This window comes from Cetorhinus maximus, chromosome 2 (genome assembly GCF_964194155.1).
Source record: "Cetorhinus maximus chromosome 2, sCetMax3.hap1.1, whole genome shotgun sequence".
Lineage (NCBI taxonomy): Eukaryota > Metazoa > Chordata > Chondrichthyes > Lamniformes > Cetorhinidae > Cetorhinus > Cetorhinus maximus.
In genome coordinates this window covers 223,816,674-223,837,344 of record NC_135880.1, presented here as the reverse complement: position 1 = coordinate 223,837,344, position 20,671 = coordinate 223,816,674, and the positions used below count along the sequence as shown (strand labels likewise).

Genomic DNA, 20,671 nt, shown 5'->3' with positions numbered 1-20,671 from the left:
CTTGTTGTATTGGAAATGGGGGGTAGCCTGATCTCCTCCTAGTCTGTCTCCACAACCCTGCAGCCTTTTATTCATGTTTAAAGATCTCACTTGTTTTTGTCTCCTGCTCCCCTCTGTCAAATTCCCTCATACCTTCCTTGAAGGCTTTCCTCCTCCCCTCAGCATTCTCAATCATTCCTTTGTTTCATATTTTCAGTAGTATCCACTTCCCCAGACCTTCCATCTATCTGAGACTAAATGCCAAAAGCGTATGTGTCACAGTTGTTTAAAAGCTGTTCATCTCTATCATCTTCCACTTATGACAAAAAATAATTGATCTAAAACGTTAACTCTGTTTCTCTCTCCACAGATGCTGCCTGACCTGCTGAGTATTTTCAGAGTTTTCTGATCAAATAAGGTGATTGGTGCCGACGACAGGTGGTTAACCTGTATTGGGTTTAGCTGGGGAGTGGATAGTGAGGCATCAATATGAAGTAGGACAAGGTTTAATCCAGCAAAAGATCCTGCAGCCGGGATCAACTAGGATCTTTTTGTGGGAGTGTTGCAAAATTATTTTACTCCCCATGTTGTTGAACTGTACTGCCTCTTATCTCCATGGCACCCTATCAGTTCCCATAGAAGTATCTCTCAGTTGTGTCCCTAAAGGGGTGAATTTCCTCAGGGTTCTCCTGTTTTGCCACCAGAGTTTTGACTGAAACCCCATAAGCTGTGGCAGCAGAGCAGAAAAAACCCCAGGGAAATGCACCCAGATACATTGCATTACTTTATGAGGCAGCGATTTGTTGCGCAGGGAACTGCAAGTGTATTTTTGTACATAGCAAGGCTCTTCAAACATAGCAATGAGGTGAATGACCAGTTGATCTTTTTTGGTGGTTTCAGTTGAGGAAGGATGCTGCGGGAGTTTCCTACTCTTCTGTGAATAGCACAATGGCATCATGAAAGTCCATTTGATATTCGCCGAGCAATTAACAGATACTGCAGTATCCATTATTCAAGTGAAAGTTGAAATTGTCTTTAAGGGATTTGCCATCTATAAGGCACATGTCAGGAGTGTGATGAAACACCCACTTGCCTGGATGCGTCTGGCTCCAAAGGTACTCAAGAAACATCAACAGCCATCCAAGACAGAACAGCCCGCTTGATTGGCACCCCATTCACCACCTTAAACATTCACTCCCTCCATCACCGACGCACAGTGGCAGCAGTGTGTGTACCATTTACAAGATGCACTGCAGCAACTCACCAAACCTCCTTCGACAGCACCTTCCAAACCTCCACCACCTAGAAGAACAAGGGTAGTGGAGGCATGGGAACACCGTCACCCTCAAGTTCCCCTCCATCCTGACTTGGAAATATGTCACCGTTCCTTCACTGTCACTGGATCAAAATCCTGGAGCTCCCTTCCAAACAGCACTTCATGATTCAAGAAGACGGCTCACCACTGCCTTCTGAAGGGCAATATGGATGGGAAACAAATGCTGGTCCAGCCAACCATGCTCACACCCCATGAAAGAATTTTTAAAAATGGGCTCTCCTACTTATAACTGCCTCTGGAGGACACGACCAGATCAGTATGGGGTCAGTACGGGCATTGGAGTGGCAATGTAGTGAACTGCAGTATCTGTCGCTCAAGTGAAAGTTGAAATTGCATTTAAGAGATTAGCCAGTCTCCTGCTGGTTTATGGTGATATTTAAGCAGTGGCTGGGCTGCTGACAACTCATTGTATTTATCATTCAATGTGGCTATTTGTAGGTTTGATAGTGCGTCACTCTGCATTGCTAAGTTGATGATATCTCTCCCTTTGAATTGGTTTTCAGTGATGGTCCCACAGTAGAATTCAAACAATATAAGAATTGGGAAAGGGTTTCAGTTTGACCATCCCTGATTTCTTTCTATGGATCTCACACTTCACTTAATACCACTCACATATTGATTTATTACAAACATGGTTAATCACCATCTGTAACCGAGTCAAGGACAATGTCCTAGTCTGTATGTATACCTCTACGAACACAGACATGTTTAGACAGACACATAAACAGGTGTAGTTTAATAGGTAGTTCAGCTAAGGCCCACTATTATAGAGTCAGGGCAACAGATTGTCCTTTCAGATTTAATTAAGGATTAAGAAGGAAAGTTTAATTTGGTACTTAGGAAGGAAACATTAAAGCAAGAACCCATTAGCCCTCTGAGATGGACTTTAAAAGAATTATCTCGAAGAAGAGCAGGGAAGTTCTCCCAGTATCCTGGCCAATAATTATCTCAAGAACCATCACTAAAAAAACAGGTAATGTGGTCATTTAGCACATTGCTGTTTGTGGGATCATGCTGTGCACAAATTGGCTGCCACGTTTCCTACCTCACAATAGTGTCTAAACTTCAAAAATACTTCATTGGCTGTAAAGTACTTTGAGAAGTCCTGGAGTTTGTGAAAGGCGCTATAGAAATGCAAGCTCTTCCTTTACTCAAAATTGGGTATTTCAAGCCATTCCCAGTTCTGATGCTATTATGGTGTCACTCTCCTTTGCCATGGTTCAAGTTTAGTCTTCAGCCCTGTTGTTCCAAGTTTATAGAGCAGAAGGCCCACTCTACACGCACAGTTAGATGGTAAGAGTTTGTCCATGTCGATGTTTATACTTGTATGGAATACAAAGTGTCATAAGAAATCTTTCATGCACCTTGTTGACAAATTATTCCTAATGAATAATAATTTCCTGCTTAAGCATTGGAAAAGGAAATGGGAAGACTCCAAATTAAATTGTCATCTTCATTCAGAGAAACTGAGGGATGGTGATTTTAAAAAAGGAAAATATCAAATAATCCTTAAGAACTCAATCCTCTGAGGTAAAGGGTGAGACAGTTTTGGGACAGTGGAGAAAGAACTTTACTTTTTATCTAACCCCGTGCTGTACCTGTCCTGGGAGTGTTTGATGGGGACAGTGTAGAGGGAGCTTTACTCTGTATCTAACCCCGTGCTGTACCTGTCCTGGGAGTGTTTGATGGGGACAGTGTAGAGGGAGCTTTACTCTGTATCTAACCCCGTGCTGTACCTGTCCTGGGAGTGTTTGATGGGGACAGTGTAGAGGGAGCTTTACTCTGTATCTAACCCCGTGCTGTACCTGTCCTGGGAGTGTTTGATGGGGACATTGTAGAGGGAGCTTTACCCTGTATCTAACCCCGTGCTGTACCTGTCCTGGGAGTGTTTAATGGGGACAGTGTAGAGGGAGCTTTACTCTGTATCTAACCCCGTGCTGTACCTGTCCTGGGAGTGTTTAATGGGGACATTGTAGAGGGAGCTTTACTCTGTATCTAACTCCGTGCTGTACCTGTCCTGGGAGTGTTTGATGGGGACAGTGTAGAGGGAGCTTTACTCTGTATCTAACCCCGTGCTGTACCTGCCCTGGGAGTGTTTAATGGGGACATTGTAGAGGGAGCTTTACTCTGTATCTAACCCCGTGCTGTACCTGTCCTGGGAGTGTTTAATGGGGACATTGTAGAGGGAGCTTTACTCTGTATCTAACCCCGTGCTGTACCTGTCCTGGGAGTGTTTGATGGGGACAGTGCAGAGGGTGCTTTACTCTGTATCTAACCCTGTGCTGTACCTGCCCTGGGAGTGTTTGATGGGGACAGTGTAGAGGTAACTTTACTCTGTATCTAACCCCGTGCTGTACCTGTCCTGGGAGTGTTTGATGGGGACAGTGTAGAGGGAGCTTTACTCTGTATCTAACCCCGTGCTGTACCTGTCCTGGGAGTGTTTGATGGGGACATTGTAGAGGGAGCTTTACTCTGTATCTAACCCCGTGCTGTACCTGTCCTGGGAGTGTTTAATGGGGACATTGTAGAGGGAGCTTTACCCTGTATCTAACCCCGTGCTGTACCTGTCCTGGGAGTGTTTAATGGGGACATTGTAGAGGGAGCTTTACTCTGTATCTAACCCATGCTGTACCTGTCCTGGGAGTGTTTGATGGGGACAGTGTAGAGGGAGCTTTACTCTGTATCTAACCCATGCTGTACCTGTCCTGGGAGTGTTTGATGGGGACAGTGTAGAGGGAGCTTTACTCTGTATCTAACCCTGTGCTGTACCTGTCCTGGGAGTGTTTGATGGGGACAGTGTAGAGGGAGCTTTACTCTGTATCTAACCCCGTGCTGTACCTGTCCTGGGAGTGTTTGATGGGGACAGTGCAGAGGGTGCTTTACTCTGTATCTAACCCTGTGCTGTACCTGCCCTGGGAGTGTTTGATGGGGACAGTGTAGAGGGAGCTTTACTCTGTATCTAACCCATGCTGTACCTGTCCTGGGAGTGTTTGATGGGGACAGTGTAGAGGGAGCTTTACTCTGTATCTAACCCATGCTGTACCTGTCCTGGGAGTGTTTGATGGGGACAGTGTAGAGGGAGCTTTACTCTGTATCTAACCCTGTGCTGTACCTGCCCTGGGAGTGTTTGATGGGGACAGTGTAGAGGGAGCTTTACTCTGTATCTAACCCCGTGCTGTACCTGTCCTGGGAGTGTTTGATGGGGACAGTATAGAGGGAGCTTTACTCTGTATCTAACCCCGTGCTGTACCTGTCCTGGGAGTGTTTGATGGGGACAGTGTAGAGGGAGCTTTACTCTGTATCTAACCCTGTGCTGTACCTGTCCTGGGAGTGTTTGATGGGGACAGTGTAGAGGGAGCTTTACTCTGTATCTAACCCTGTGCTGTACCTGTCCTGGGAGTGTTTGATGGGGACAGTGTAGAGGGAGCTTTACTCTGTATCTAACCCCGTGCTGTACCTGTCCTGGGAGTGTTTGATGGGGACAGTGTAGAGGGAGCTTTACTCTGTATCTAACCCCGTGCTGTACCTGTCCTGGGAGTGTTTGATGGGGACAGTGTAGAGGGAGCTTTACTCTGTATCTAACCCCGTGCTGTACCTGTCCTGGGAGTGTTTGATGGGGACAGTGTAGAGGGAGCTTTACTCTGTATCTAACCCTGTGCTGTACGTGTCCTGGGAGTGTTTGATGGGGACGGTGTAGAGGAGTTTTATTCTGTTGTTAATCTATGTTGCACCTGCCCTCGCAGTGCTTAATGCTGACACCAGTCTCTATTCCCCACACTGCCTGAAAACACAAAATAAAATTCACTTTTTGACTCAATTCAATAACAACCTGATAAGTGGAAATGAGAATTTATTCGACTTCTGTTAAAGGAAATGCCCTTTTGGCAGGGAAATTGAGGTGCTGATAGTGAACTTTTATCTGAAGTGCACACCACGAGACAGGTGAGATATAATCCTGTTTCATTGTAACATTTTTACAGAAAACTATGTATAATTCAATCCCTTAAAAATTAAGCTTTGGATGTGAACTTTGCCCCTCTATCATTCATGATGTCCTCGGTTGTATCCATAAGGGATACACACCAACCCACAGCTGGTGCAGAGACAGATGTGTGTGCAGTGGATCGCTGTCGACACCCCAGAGCACAAATACACCAGCTTAGGGATCATAGCTGGGAGAGGTTTGAGCAAACAAATGCAATCATTGCCCTGCATTGAATACAAGCCTTCAAGCTGAGCTAGAGCCAAGCCAGACACCCCTAACTGTGCTCCTTCTTGCAAAGAGAGATCTCCTAAAAGCAGAAAGCTTTATCTCTCTATCTCTCTCTCTCTCTCTCTCTCTCTCAGGATTGCAGATGCACACAGCGCGCTGGCTCGAGTCCACACAGCACAAAGAGCTGGAATTTCTAACTCTCTGCTTGTAATCTCCTGTGTCAGTTCTTGTTAATGTTTCAGCGTGAAAGCTGAAGGGGCAAAGGAGGCAGTGGAACAGCAGAGCCATGATCAGAATTCTTATGCAACTGCGGGGCTGTGTGAATGGGATCAGAATCGACACACAGACCACTGTCGCCACGAGAAAAAACAAAATCAAATGTATAATAAGTCAGGATCTCCATCACTGTGCTGGAGAATTCAAAGTAAATAAACGACGTTAGCATTTTTTTGCTTGTAGTTGTGCTCACTGATCCGAATAGTTTGGATTTATGAAAAAGATTAAGGGACAGGAAAATGGGTTGGAGCAGGGCAGGGATTCACAAAATGGCTACTTGAATTGCTCAAATTATATATTTTTATGCTTGTGGTTCAAAGATGCCTCTTAAAAATGTGCAAATCACCTCAAGTGCAGTTTGGCCTTGGACTTTGTACCGATATTGTTATGAAATTTAGAGAAGGGGGTTTAAGAAAATAGAAGCACAGGTTTAGAATTTTCTCCATTTTTATGCCATTCATGTTGTTCCATTTTAACTGTTTTCCCACGACCCCGCCTCCTCTCCCCTGCCCCCTCCTTTGTGCTGTCCATCATTCCCTCATGGAAAAGAGAAAACAGTCTATTGCTCGGCCATCGGTTATTAGGAAACACATGAGAGCCACATGGCTTTGCTTTCCTCCCTCTGGTCAAGGATCCCTCGTTCATTCAGCACCTATTCCGGGCATTCCAGTGAAGTTCAGGAGGAGATATTGAGATGACATTTTCAGCGTTACAAATGATAAAGTCACTGTTGATCCGCAAAAATTGTACCTCCTCCTCCTTCAGGCACCAGGCCATAAGAGGGCATTGGCAACCATGGACTTCCATTGGATTAGTCCATGAATATGCTTGGCAAAGTACTGCAGTGGTTTGCCATTGCCTTTTGCAGTATGGCTGACCAGGAAACTCTCCCACACTTACTGTCTACCACACTGGAAGGATTTACAGGCTGATAATCAACCTGTTTGACCACATTATGAATGCACCTTCCTTGGCCATCAAGTTCTGAAGTGGGTCTTGAACCCAGAGCTTCTGGCTCAGAGGTAGGGATGCTACCATCAAATTATTCACCCTGGTTAAATATTGAAACCCCCACGTTAAAGATTAGGGAAATTAAGAGCAAAGAGAGAACTCTTTCAACAAACTGGCACAAACATGATGGTCCAAATGGCCTCTGCCTTTGCTGTTTCATTCTATGATGATTTCAGATTAGCTGAGTAATGGAAGAAGTTACTCGGGAAGTCAGTAAGTTATATCGATGTGTTCAAGTAATGATTAGATGTGGTTGCCAAGGTTCCCAACTCTGGTTGAATATGCTGCAGAAGGTTTCATCAAATATCCAACCACCTTTAGTCTCCATGACATTGGTTGCCTGATGCATCAAGCCACGTGGCAATTGGTCAATAATGGTGGCTATCATACCCACAATCCTCTGCAATCCAGAAGCCTCTCTATCTATTGTGTACCTTGACCAGTTGGAATGTTCACATGCAGCAAGGCCACATTGCATCCTGGGTGCATTGCAGGATTGCTGTTGTGCTCTGAGTGCAGCAAGAGCTTTCCTGGGTAGCTTGCAAACGTCTCTGAGAGATTAATCTAACTCCAGCTTTCCTGAGAGACACCAGAGTGGGTTGGCAGTTTCTGTGTAGAAATGGGCCACCATTTTACTCAACTAACCACATGTGCAGCTCGGCTATCCAGATCTGTAGATAATTTGGATCACAGCCAGTCCTTTTGTTTTTTCCCTTATTGTTTACACCATGCACCATTGAATCTGATAGACTGATGTGAAGTATTATGACTGGGGCTGCTTCACATTGCAATGCACAAAATCATTTTCTATTGTGTTCAAAGCCTTTGTGACTCAAAGGCTGGTGGGAGTTTATAGCTGGTACCAACAGCTCGAGGGAGGCAAAGCCTTTTGTACAGTTGAGTTTGTTTCATTCTCCATTGTTACTTTTCCAAATTTTCTCCCCTCCTCTCCTGAAGGCACCGACTTGCCCTGAGCTACAAGTGCCATCCCAGTACCCTCAGCCAAGTGTCTGTGCTTCATGTGTGGGTCTCAGGAGGTTGTTGGGGTGGTCACAGCAGAATCAGCCCTCAGCATCCATGTGTGCACATTCCACAGGGATCAGGAGGGAGCACCGTGCCTGGTTTGGTTTCTCCCTCCACCAGAAAGGCTAAGGATGTGCCATTCAGTCCTGCCTGAACAGGAGGAGCTAGTGCAGACCCATGGATTGTAACTTAGACACATATAGAATTTTTAAAAATTCATATATAATATGTAGGCATCACTGGCTAGGCCACCACTGGTGGTGAGCTGCAACAGAAACAGTGATTTGCAACAGCAATTGGTCTATTCACATGAGCCTCCTCTCACCCCTGCTTCATCCACCCCCGGTCCCCATGATCCAGTGACACTCCATAGAATGCAAAATAGGAAATCTGATTTCAAAGTGACTGCTTTGTCATTAAAGGTGGCACACAGAGGGAAATATAGCTCATTGCGAGGCACTTACCCAAATTCTGTCCCTCTTCCACTGTGGATACTGCAGTTAATTGGCGGTGGAGGGGGTGGGGGAGTTTATGTGGCCAAATCACTTCCAATCTAAGGGAGTATTGAGATAAACTAACCTAAGGTGGGGGTTGGGGTGGGTGGGGGCGGGGCTGTGGTAATGGGGATATGGCAGTCTAAGGGAATGAAGTCTACAGTGCAGACTCGATTGACTGTAAGGCCAACCCCTACCATTTCTTATTATACCCTTGCTAGATTCAGATTACGTGGGCTATAGATAATGCATCTTTGTCATTGCTAAAATAAAAGGACTGGAATTTCCTGGAGATGTGCATTGAAACGATGACGTGATTCTTGATTAACAAGGGGGTGAAAGGTTATCGGGGGGAGGGCGGGAATGTGGGGTTGAGGTTCCATTCAGATCAGCCATGATCTTATTGAATGGCGGAGCAGGCTCGAGGAGCCGAGTGGCCTACTCCTGCTCCTACTTCATATGTTCGTACATTCATATGTTTCCTCGTTCTCCAACCAAGGAGAGCTCAACCATGGGCCTCTTGCTGCTCAGTGACACTGCAAATAGTAAGAGAACTCATGCACATCAGTCCTGAAAAGGTTGCAAATTTACACCAGAAATTTTAGGAGCACCTAGGCCCAAAGTTATATTTCTTGTGTATTATGGCGACTATTAAGTGTTTTTTTTTAATCACTCGGGCCTGCAGGGTTTCTGTAAATTTGAATGTTTTTTTTGGCATGAGAATGAATGAGAAATTGAGTTAGTTTACAGGATTGCATGTTTTTAACCATGCTGTGCCTAATGTGCATTAATAATGGTTAGATGGCTTCAAACTTTAATAAAGAGAGACCTAACGAAGGAATATGGCATAAGTTTGGCACTTTCATTGGGTCCCAACTGATTTTCGTTTGTTTACTTTGGTTTTTAAAATCCCGTCACAGTGTAACGAGATTGGCAGGAGATTTCAGCGCTCAAGCGCTGGTTGGCAACAATGCCTTGGAACTGGTGTCACTAGTCAGCTGTGTTGTTCCAGGAAACAGATTGTTATAGAGTGAGGATGTCACATCCAGGTCCCTCGCTGTCTCATGACACAAATACATATCAGACCTTTGACAGTCTACTTGCTGGAGAAGGTGGGTGAGTAAACATCTAAATGTCAGACTGTGACAAGTCATGACAGGAGAAAGTGCTTTTATTTCATGGTTTCTGATAGTCTCTCAGAATTTGCATTCACTGAAGCTTGTTACAATGATTCCCATCAAGCAATCACTGATCAATCAATCTTCACTGAACTTCACCACCTCTCTTACCTCTCTCCTCCTTTAAGGTGCTCCTTAAATCATTCCCCTTAAACCTAACTTTTGACCATCTGCCCTAATATTTCCTTGTCATTTAATCTCCCCCGCCTTTTATCCTATCAAAGATCTTTGCTTTTTGTTCTTTTTCCTGCCCTTCTCCCTTTCACCTCTTAACATTTCCCAGTTCTGGTGAAAGTTTATTGACATAGGACATAGGAACGTAAGGCTTAGGATCAGGAGTAAGCTGTTCAGCCCTGGGAGCCTGCTCCAGCATTTAATAAGATCACGGCTGATCTGGTTGTGATCTCAATTCCACTCTCCTGTCTGCTCCCCCATAACCCTTGCCTTGCCCGTCTATCAAAAATCTATCCAACTCAGCCTTGAATAAATTCAATGACCCAGCCTCCACTTCTTTCCGGGAAGAGAATTGTACATACTAACCCTCCCTCTGAGAGAAAAAATTCTCCTCATCCCCATCTTAAAAGGGAGAGCCCTTATTCTTAAACTGTGTCTCCTAGTTCTAGTCTCCCCAACAAGTGCAAACATCCTCCCAGCACCCACCTTATCAATCTCCCTCAGGATCTTATATGTTTCAATAAGATCACTCCTCATTCTTCGAAACTCCAACGGCTATAGGATATTATATTATATTTTATTTTATATTATAGTATAGTATATTATGTTATATTATATTGTATATTATAACATAAATGTTAACTCTGTTTCTCTCTCCACAGATGCTGCCAGACCTGCTGAGCATTTCTATAATTTTCTGTGTTGATTTTAGATTTCCCGCATCTGCAGTATTTTGCTTTTTTCTCTAATATCTCCTTGGCTGGCTCGGTGCCGAATTTTGCTTCATAGCTCTCCTGTGAAGCAACTTGGGGCATTTGGAACTCTGGGAGAGAGAGCCCTATTACAAGGAAGAACATAGGAGCTCTCCCTGATGTCCTGGCCAATAATTTTCCCTTAACCATCATCACTAAAAGATTATTTTATTGCTGTTTGTGGGATCTTGCTGTGCACAAATTGGCTGCCACATTTCCTACATTATAACAGTGACTACAATAATACTTAGTTGTCTGTAAATCATTTTGGGAAGTACTGAGGTCATAAAAGGCGCTATTTAATGTTCTTTCTTTCTCGTAACATCCTTGGAATTGCATAAGTTACTAATTTCAGAGGAGGGGAGAAAGATGGGGGAAGCAATTCACTCATATTAATGGGGGTTCGCACGCCAGGTAATGAGATATAGACAAATATCAAAATCTGCCAACTCAAAACTCTTCATGTCCATTACTCCAGCCCTACAACCCTCCTAGATCTCCGCACTCCTCCAATTCTGGCCCTCCTGCACATCCCTGATTTTTATTGCTCCACCATTGTTGGCTATGCCTTCAGCTGCCTGGATCCTAAACTCTGAAATTTCCTCCTTAAACCTCTCCAACTCTCCACCTTTCTCCCCCTCTTTAAGATACTCCTTGAAGCCTATTGAGCAGTGTTAATCAGCGCAAGGGCAGAGACCTGGATTTGAACATGCCAAGAGGCTTTTGCTAGATCAGGGATTCTGCAGACTGCAGATATAGACAGCCAATTTGCAAAGCTGCATTTCTCAGCCTACTTAATCACTTAGCCAGCAGTTCAATCCAATTATAAAATAAATACAAAGCACTTAACAACAGACATTAGACAACATTGATTATGTTCCTAACCTGCGCATGCTACCTCTGAGTTGTCAAGGGATCTATTGTGGTGTTATTTCCACAGCTTTCTCTACTCTTTTCCTGAAAGTGAGGAGTGGAGGAGGCAGTGGTGGTGTGCCAGCATATATCAACAACAACTTACATTGAGATAGCACCTTTGACAAAGCAAAATGTCCAAAGGTGCGTCACAGGAGCATCGTCAAATAAAATTTGTCTCTAAGCCACATAAGGAGATACTAGGACAGGTGACCAAAAGATGGGTCAAAGAGGTAGGTTTTAAGGAGCATCTTAAGTGAAGAGGGAGAGATAGAGAAGTAGAGAGGTTTAGGGAGAAAATTCCAGAGCTTAGGGCCCAGGCAACTGAAGGCACAGCCACCAATGTTGGAGCAATTAAAATCAGGGGCAGTGCAAGAGGCCAGAATAAGAGGAGCTTAGATACATTCTACATCTTACCCAAGGACCCACATCAGCCTTGGCAGTGAGACTCAGCCGATAATGAGACTATAAGAAGCATCACAGCTGAGCTCAAATCTGTTCTCATCCAATGTTTATGCACATGAATTTTCAAAGAGCAAGTCACCCTATCATGATCAGGAGAAACTCTACTTGCATTTTCACTTCCCTAACAGAGCAGCGCTATCCTCTCAATCTCTAATGGACAACAGAAATTATGCTCAGTACCACATTGGATAGAGCACCTACCCACAAAATCCCTGTTTCTCTGGGTGAGATATGGCAATGTGATGACCATAAACTCATTACTGCCACAGTCCCATCAAGAAGCCAAGTTCAAGGGGAATGTGGGCTGGAGGAAAATGAGTTTGGGGCAGGAGGTGGGGGAGGGGTGGTTAGGATTTGAAGGAGAATGGGGGCCAGAGGGAACTTAGTTGGAGGGTAATAGTGGGGTTAGAAGAGAATAGGCAGTTGTAGAAGAATGGGGTTGGAGGGAATGGGGTCAGAAGTGAATGCAGTCAGAGGGTAATGGAGTTTGGAGGGGGATAGGGGCATTGGAGGGTAAAGGTTGAGGGGAATGCATGTCAGAGGGTTACATCATTGCAGCTCCAATTCATCAAGCTGTATTCCCTCTGAACACAATGGTGAATTTTCGGATATATTGCTAGAGCACTGAACAGTGACTGGGAAACATTTGCTGCCTGAAACAGGATCTTGTATTTCAATGTTATGTTTGGACCAAGAACTCTGCGCAAAAGGTAAAAAAACAGCAAGTGGTTGGGTATACTGGAATGTGGTGCTTGGATTTGCTCGACTCTGACATGGGGAGTTTGGTCATCCCATCAAACACACTATAAAAGAGGAAATATTGGATGTTACTGCTCTTGGCAAAGACCGTAGCTGCCTCACAGTGAACCCTGATGTTCTACAGGCTGTAGGGGGTCTGTGTTTGTGATATTCTGTTGCAGGTGCCTGTACAAGCCATCGTGCAGTCTGGTGTAAACCCCAGTTACAAAAATTGCCACTTGCTGTCTTCAGACTGAAGAAGCTCCTGTCAGAGTCACCAAGCAAGGGTCACTTTTGCACCAGCCAGCTCACAACTCAGCCCATCCTTTCACCCAACTGAAAGAGTAGGTCACTTACTCCATTCATACATACTGGTTATTTACACTCCTACTCAAGTATAAGTCAATTCCTAACACTATGGATAGGGAGGGTCACATCTTTATCCCATGTGTAGGGCAAACCATTCACCAAGTCTACATATTTTTTTGAAAACAAAGGTTTACTAAAGAGGGATTTTCATCTGGTTCTCATCCAACGTAGCCAATGCTTTACATTTATTCCTACTGCACAGACTCTGTAATTGTAGCACAACACAAATCCTGCTTCAAGTGGCAAGTATTCCATTACCGATAACTTTTGAACAGCCACAATTCTGACTCCCTTTCATTTGCGTGCTCCGGTTTAAGAAGGTGTCTCACCATCACTGTCCCTTTCAAACAGGGAGAGGTGGATTTGGAGCCCTCCCACCCAGTTGGAAATAGGCCAAAAACAGCCTTAAAAGTGCTGGGGAATGGAATAAACGAGGAAGGGGCTAGAAACAGACTTCAGAACAACGGACAGACCAGTGAAATGGACTAACTCATAGTGGCTGAAATTTAACAGAGAAATTATACAATTTGGTAGGAAGAATGAGGAGAGGCAATGTAAACTAAAAATGTCAAAGTGGGGGGTGGGTACAGGAACAGAGTAACCGGGGTGGGTGTATTTATAAGAATCTTTAAAGGAGGAAGGACAAATTGAGAAGGCTGTTAGAAAACGTATATGGGATTGTTAGCTTTCTGAGGGTAAAGGCAAGGAGATTATGCTAAAGGTGATAAATCACTGGCTAGGCCTCAGTTAGGGTATTGTGTTCAATTCTGGACACCTGATTTCAGGATGGGCTATCAAGACCTTAGAGAGGATGCAGAAGAGTTTTACCAGGTTGGTACCAGAAATGAGGGGACTTCCATTATGCAGAGACTAGAAACATTGGGATTGTTCTCCTTAGAACAGAGCAAGTCAAGGGGAGGTTTTCAAATTTATGATGGACTTTAGTAAAGTAAATAAGGAGAAACTGTTCCCAGTGGTGGCAGGGTCAGTAACCAAAGGGCATAGTTTAAAAGGTAATTGGCAAAAGAGCCAGAGGCGGGGGATGAGGAGAAAATTATTTATGCTATGATCTGGAATGCACTGCCTGAAAGAGCAATGGAAGCAGTTTCAACAGTAACTTTCAAAAGAGAATTGGATAAATACTTGAAAAGGAAAAAAATTGCAGAGCTAAGGGAGGGTGTGGGATTAATTGGATCCCTCTTTTCAAGTGCCTTAACAGGCATGATGGGTCAAAAAGCCTCTTTGCTGTTTGATTCTATGGTAACACCCCCAAAATGATAGCAAAGTGACTAACTGCCCTGTTCCCCTGTTCCTGCTGTCAGTACGGTATGCTCATTGTTTGCCTGGGTCCGCTGCTGGCCAATCAGATTGACCTCTGAGTCAGGTGATAGGGGCCCTATTACATACACAGGGCCTCGATCGCCATTTTAGGACAGCACTAGGTAGAGCTGATCATCCCGTCACATGCACAGGCAAACTTGTGTCAATGTTTGAGTGGCCAGGAGCAGAAATGCTCCTCCATCACAACAGTGACTACACTTTAAAATCACAAATAGCTCCTTAACGCTTATGACAAGTGCCATATATACAAAAGCAGGGACACATTCTCTGCAAACAAAAGGAATATGTTCAAACCTTGCACCTTTTATGAATTACACAGGAACTTGAGGAGCCACAAATTCCCTGTTGCTCCATGGCAACAGTTCGGCCAATCAGAGTCAACTTGCCAACCAATCAGCACCCTTTCCTCTGGTAGTAAAAATTGTTGTGATCGTTTGAAATTTGGGATTCTTGTATTTGTCCTAATGAGTGCAACATAAAAAGCTTCAACACGTCTCTCTTTTCAGCAATATACACTTTAAAATAGTACTTCATTGGCTGAACGGCGCTTTTAGACGTTCTCTCGTCGTGAAAGGTTCTATATAAATGCAAATATTTCTTTCTTTTTACAAAACTAGTCACGGATCAGTGGTACTCCAGGTCTCCTCCTTCATTCTGAATTTGGAGACACCTAGCCCACCCCACTCCCCGCCAATGGCCCAACGTCTTCCTTCTCCCGAGGTGGAGTCAGGTGAGTACAACCTGTACAATTGCATGGGGTCCTGAGCCAGTCAGAGGGCCCAAAGGGATCTATTGAAAAGTCACCTGCACTTTGGCAATAGTTAATCCCTAATCATTTTTATGTTACCTTTTAGAAACATGCTTCCCACAAACATATGTATGCAGATTTAACAACAGATTAGATTGCTAGTGTCCCGCATCATTGTCCAGTAAAGCATAAGGGATAGGGTTGCCAACCCTCCCGGATTGTCCCTGGAATCTCTGGGAATTCTGTACAACACTGGCCTGAGCAAACCTGGAAGAAAAATCACCAGGGTGTTAAAAAAAACATATACTTTTTCATTTTCCTTAAACACTTAAGGTTATTAATTCTGAAAATACTGTGGTTGGGGAATGTCAGCTGTTTGACTGACAGCGAAGAAACATCCAATCAGATAGCCAAGTGTTCCAATTGGCTATGGGAAGGTGGACCAAAGCGAGGATGGACGTGTTGAGTGACCAATAGCAGGAATGTAGAGGAGGGGCAGTTGGAGGCAGGATGTCATGTGATGAAACCTCCAGGAATACATCCAAACAGAGCTGGCAACCCTAATAAGTGCCCCAAAATGAACTTTTGGATGGGGTTCTTGCTCACTGCCTAAATGTATAATCTCTGGAATTGTATTTCAGTGAAGGACAATCCAGAGGATAAATAAAATCAAGGGTCAAAGAAAAAGCGGGAACATTATGGTTGGAACATTAAAGAACTCAAAGGAGGCTGGATAATCAATGGTTAAAGCACGGGTTGTGGCCCACTTTCTCTAAGTGGGTCCTTCATTCTCAGAATGCCACACAGATGGGAATTGTACAGTGCATAAAGGTGAAATAAGATAGCACAAGTTAAAACAAAGCGTATTGCTCTCCAGGAAGCACTTCCTTCGAGTCTAACTGTAGGTTCTGAATGATGAAAGGATCACATGCTGGTGATATTAAATCCACAGGTCACCAGGGAACCTTGTCCTCCTGCAGGTTTGTTCATGTCAGAAATAATCACCACCCATAATAAATCGTGTGGAAAATAGGCCTATTCTGTAGAATAGAATTATGAATGTGGGGGAAGGGAGGTGGGATTCCCAAAACCATCAATCATTCACAATTTCATTCTTAAGGAAAACATATACTTATCTGAATTACCCTGTAATCCAAGCAGTTTTACTCACCCCACTGCCTCCTCTCTGTTTCTCGCTCTCTGGTATCCCTTTCTTAACCTTGCCCTGCTCTCTGCTCTCGCAGACTCTCTCTCTCCCATATCCCTTTCCCACCAACAGACACAAACAGATAGGTAGTAGACTCCAGGGAGCAAAAGCAAGAATAACAAAAGCAAACAGTCAAATCATTCTAAGCGAAACTTTGTGTGACTATAGTTTTAGCATGTTTAACATCAAAATCTTTTCAACCCAATGTCATTGAACACAGCAAGGAGAAAACTAATCATTCAGGAAAGGACAAAAATAGGTTTAGATCTTAGGAGTGAAGAATGGGCTATGATTAAGTCTAAGGAGAAAGTTCGAGATAAGACTAAGGGCAAACTCAAGGGCGAGCCTGAGATTGTCAAAGACAGTGGAAGATGCTAAGACCAGAGCCAGCAATGATGTCAAAGTCAAGCGTAGGGCTGTGGACAAGCTCAATTCTAAAACTAGAATCAAACCTAAAACTGGGGCCAAGGATAAGATTAAGGCCAATGGTAAGACCAGGAACATGGATGACTAGGATCAAGGCAATGGGTAAGTTTACATCCAGGGCTCAGGTGGAGTTTACAGCTGAGGACACCAGCCAGGCTAAGGCCACAGTTAAAGCTAAAGTTAAGGCTAGGGCTGATTTTCCACACGACACACAAGGATACAGAATCTTTGGAGAGAAAAAAAACTGTCATTGAACTTGTATCCACTCCATGACTTCCCTTTGGTGAAAGTTTTGCTGTGCATCTCTGACAGCTGCTGTGTTTTCGCTTTATTTGGGTTGTTTGTTCAAAAACTAATCAAAAATGATGCTAACTATTTTTCTCTTTTTGCTAATAAAAGGCTGTCAATAATGATGATTAGCTTTTTACAAATTAATTAAGCTCATTTTTTGTACAAATGTAAAACTGGCTAAAGCCTTCCCCGTCAATGCTCCAATGTCTGCAGCTGAGGTTTTGCTGGGATTTTGTGTTTTTGTCATCATTATTTCTTTTTACCAGATTCCTGTGATTCATTTATAATTGAATAATGTCTATAATTATATCAAATTGCACTAATGGATATTGTCTATTATACTTAAGGCTGTAAGTTTGTGTTGAAGATTTAAGGAGGAGGGAGAGGGAGAGTCAGGGTGGGAGAGGGAGGAAGAGGAGAAAGGAAGTAGAGAAGCAGAGGGAGAGGGGGAAGGGAAAGCGTAGGGAAAAGGTGGGAGAAAGGGGGATTTGGGGTGGGAGAATGGAGGGAAAGGAGAAAATGGGGGCTTAATAGGGAGGAGAAGATGAAGGAGCAGAAGGGAGAAGGCAGGTGGTGAGCAGGAAGATAGCGAAAAGAGAACATTGTTTTGAAGATGAAGGGGAGTTCTTTCCTGGTCAACATTTATCCCTCAACTGACATCACTAAAGCAGACTTTCTGGTTATTATGACACTGCTGTTTGTGGGATATTGCTGTGTGCAAATCGGTTGCTGCATTTCCTAAATTACAACAGTGACTATATTTCAAAAGTGCTTTATTGGCTGTAAAACATTTTGGGGCTTCTGAGGATGTGAAAGCTGCTATATAAATGCAAGTCTTACTTTTTTCGTTCTTTCACCCTGCAATTAATAAATTAGTCTATTTTACAATATACCCGATTGAAAGGGAAACTGGGATCGAGCGATATGTAATGGGCAGCTGATTGGATTACATAGGATATATGACACAGAAACAGGACATTGAGCCCAAATAGTCCTTGTCAGTGTTTATGCTCCACTCGAGCCTCCTCCCATCTTTCCTTATCAATCCATCTGAACCAGGGGCTTTATCCTCTGAGAGTTATTTAATGTATCCCTTTTTTTATTGTAAATGTACTTATCTCATTACTCATCTCACCATTCGATGTCATGTCTACCTGTTCTATCTCCCTGATATATCAAAGAAAAATAATTATTTAATATTCCTGCCATTTCTCATTACCTGTGGTATTATCCTATTCATCCATTAATGATCCGATTCCCATCAGTCTTTCTTTTTTACTAATGTGCCTATAGAATATTTTACTTTTTTATGTTCTTAATAATTTAATGAAATAATTTAACTTCACCGTTCCTCTTTGCCTTTCCTGTTGTTCTTTTGACTTTTCTCATAATCTTTGTGTTCCCTCTAATCCTGCACTTCTCTGCTGTCTGTGTATTTAATGTTTGTCTCTTTCCTAACTCTCAATTGTTCCCTTATGCCTTTATTCATCCACAGAGTATCACTAGTGTTTAGTTAGCTCTTTCCTTTTAGCAGAATATATTTTTTCTGCTCTCTGTTGAACACCATTTTAAATGTTTCCCATTGCTGTTCTACACGTTGTTTGCCAATATTGATGCCCATTTTGTTTTTCCTAAGTTCTATTCTCAGCCCCTCAAAATCATCTTTTCTACAATCTATTGACCTGTTTTTTTTTGTCATGCTTCATGCCCTTTGTGAGGGGATCTTGTGGTACAGCGGGTAGCAACCCTGTCCCTCAGCCAGAAGCCTGGGTTTGAGTCCCACTCTAGGACTTGATGGCCATGGAAGGTATGTTCATAACATGGCCAAACAAGTTGATTATCAAGCTGCAAATCCTTCCGGTATGCCTTTGGCAGACAGTAAGAGTGGGAGAGTCTCCTGGTGGGCCATGATGTGGAGTAGCACCCCTCAATCTACAGCTGCTGGTGACCAGCTCAGGAAAAACAGACATAAGCATGTACTTTGTCTGCCTCATGTGCCACTCGTCATGGGAAAATTCTAAGTCTAATGTTCTTTCCTATCATCGTCTCAAAGCATATTGTATTATCCTGTTATCATCTGTATTTTCTCTTTGCAGATTCTGATTAGCCACCATCCTGATTTATCCCATTTCTTTCCAATCCTGACAATCTTCAATCCATGGAATTCAGCCTCGGTTTCTCAATTTAAAAATATGTGCGGATTCAACAGGAGGTCTTGTGGCGCAATCATAGTGCCCCTACCTCTAGGTTCAAATCCCACTTCAGGACTTGAAGACCACTTGAAGGTGCATTCATAATGTGACCAAACAAGCTGATTAACAGCCTGTAAATCCTTCCGATACGCCTGATGGCAGGCAGTAAGAGTGGGTGAGTTTCCTGATCAGCCATGCTGCAGAAGACAGCAGCAAACCACTAAAGTACTCTGCCAAGCCAGTCCAGAGCGGAAGTCCATGGTCAGCAACACCCTTTTAGAGGATGTTACCTGGAGGAGGAGCATTTTAAATATCGAAATCTCAGCAAGTCAGCAACAAACTCAGTTGGGTCTAAGTGAAGTCATTTGCAAATAAATCAATTGCACAATATATTCACTAGCTCATAAATTTGTAATTTGATTCAGATAGCAGCTTATTAATGTGTGAATTAACCTTGAATAAATTCATTAGTAGTAGGTAGTTTTTAAGGAGGAAAGAATAGCAGGGAGAGGATGTCCAGAGAGGTAATGATCAGGGTGAGACAATATACTGAAAGCTGCATGGAGAAAGAGTTTTGAGTTGAGAAAGAACCACTCAACAATCAGATAACAATTTCCCTTTTGTAAGAGAAGTGCTTTTGAAGGTACTTCAGCTGCAAGGGGCAGTGTTCAGGGTTTGGACAGATTCAGGCTGTATAAAATTTTAGAAATGTTGAGGGAAGAACTGTTGGTGTGAGCATGTGTCACTGGAAGTTCTTTAAAGTTAATTATCAGAACCTTTATGGATTTTTAATATTGTTCTTTGAATCCAGGCTGTTAAAAAGAAAAACAAACTTAATACATCAGTTGGAAGCATATCTGCTTCCATGTTGCAAGTATTAATGGGCCTGAAGTGGAGTATTTTCCAACTGGAGAACCCCTTAAAATATTGACACATACCAGAAACACCTTGCAAATACTGACAAATTCCCAGGATTCACAACAAATATTGTCAAGCACCGAGGAGTCTAATATGTCAGAAGTTCCACAAGTCAATGAAAACAATTAGTCAATTGCAGAAATGTGAAGAAATAACAGCAGGAAATTAGGAAGGCAAAAGGTATGTTAACTTTTATTACAAAACGATTGGAGTACAAGAACAAAAAGGTTTTCTGACAATTATATGGGGCATTGGTGAGGCTGCACCAGGAGTATTGTGTGCAGCTTTGGCCCCCTTATCTAAGGAAGGACAAAGTTGTCTTTGAAGGAGAGCAGCAAAGGGTTACCAGACTGGCTCCTGGCATGAGGGGATTGTCCTTTCAGGAGACATTGAGTAGATTAGGCCTATGTTCCCTGGAGTTTGGAAGAATGGGAAGTGATCTAATTGAAAAACATAAAATTCCTAAGGGGCATGAAAAGGTAAATGCTGATAATGGCCCAGAACTTCTGATCTCCGGATGGTTGTACCCCAGGAGTAACCCCCCCCACCCCCCCACCCCCACCCCCAACAAAGATGCACTGGGGGAGACCCCTGAGGAGTCCTGACGTACTGACTATGCGGGAATTTC

At 43.4% G+C, this 20,671-nt stretch overlaps 1 long non-coding RNA gene across 1 annotated transcript in view; it reads left to right on the top strand.

Annotated features, from left to right (window-relative positions):
* The window catches only part of LOC144671355 (uncharacterized), a 95,582-nt gene extending 76,065 nt beyond the window's left edge, over positions 1-19,517 (top strand). The window contains exons 2-3 of the long non-coding RNA XR_013573915.1: positions 14,879-14,991; positions 19,030-19,517. This is a non-coding gene — a long non-coding RNA (uncharacterized LOC144671355). The remainder of the gene's footprint in view (positions 1-14,878; positions 14,992-19,029) is intronic.
* The last annotated feature ends 1,154 nt before the right edge of the window (positions 19,518-20,671 follow it).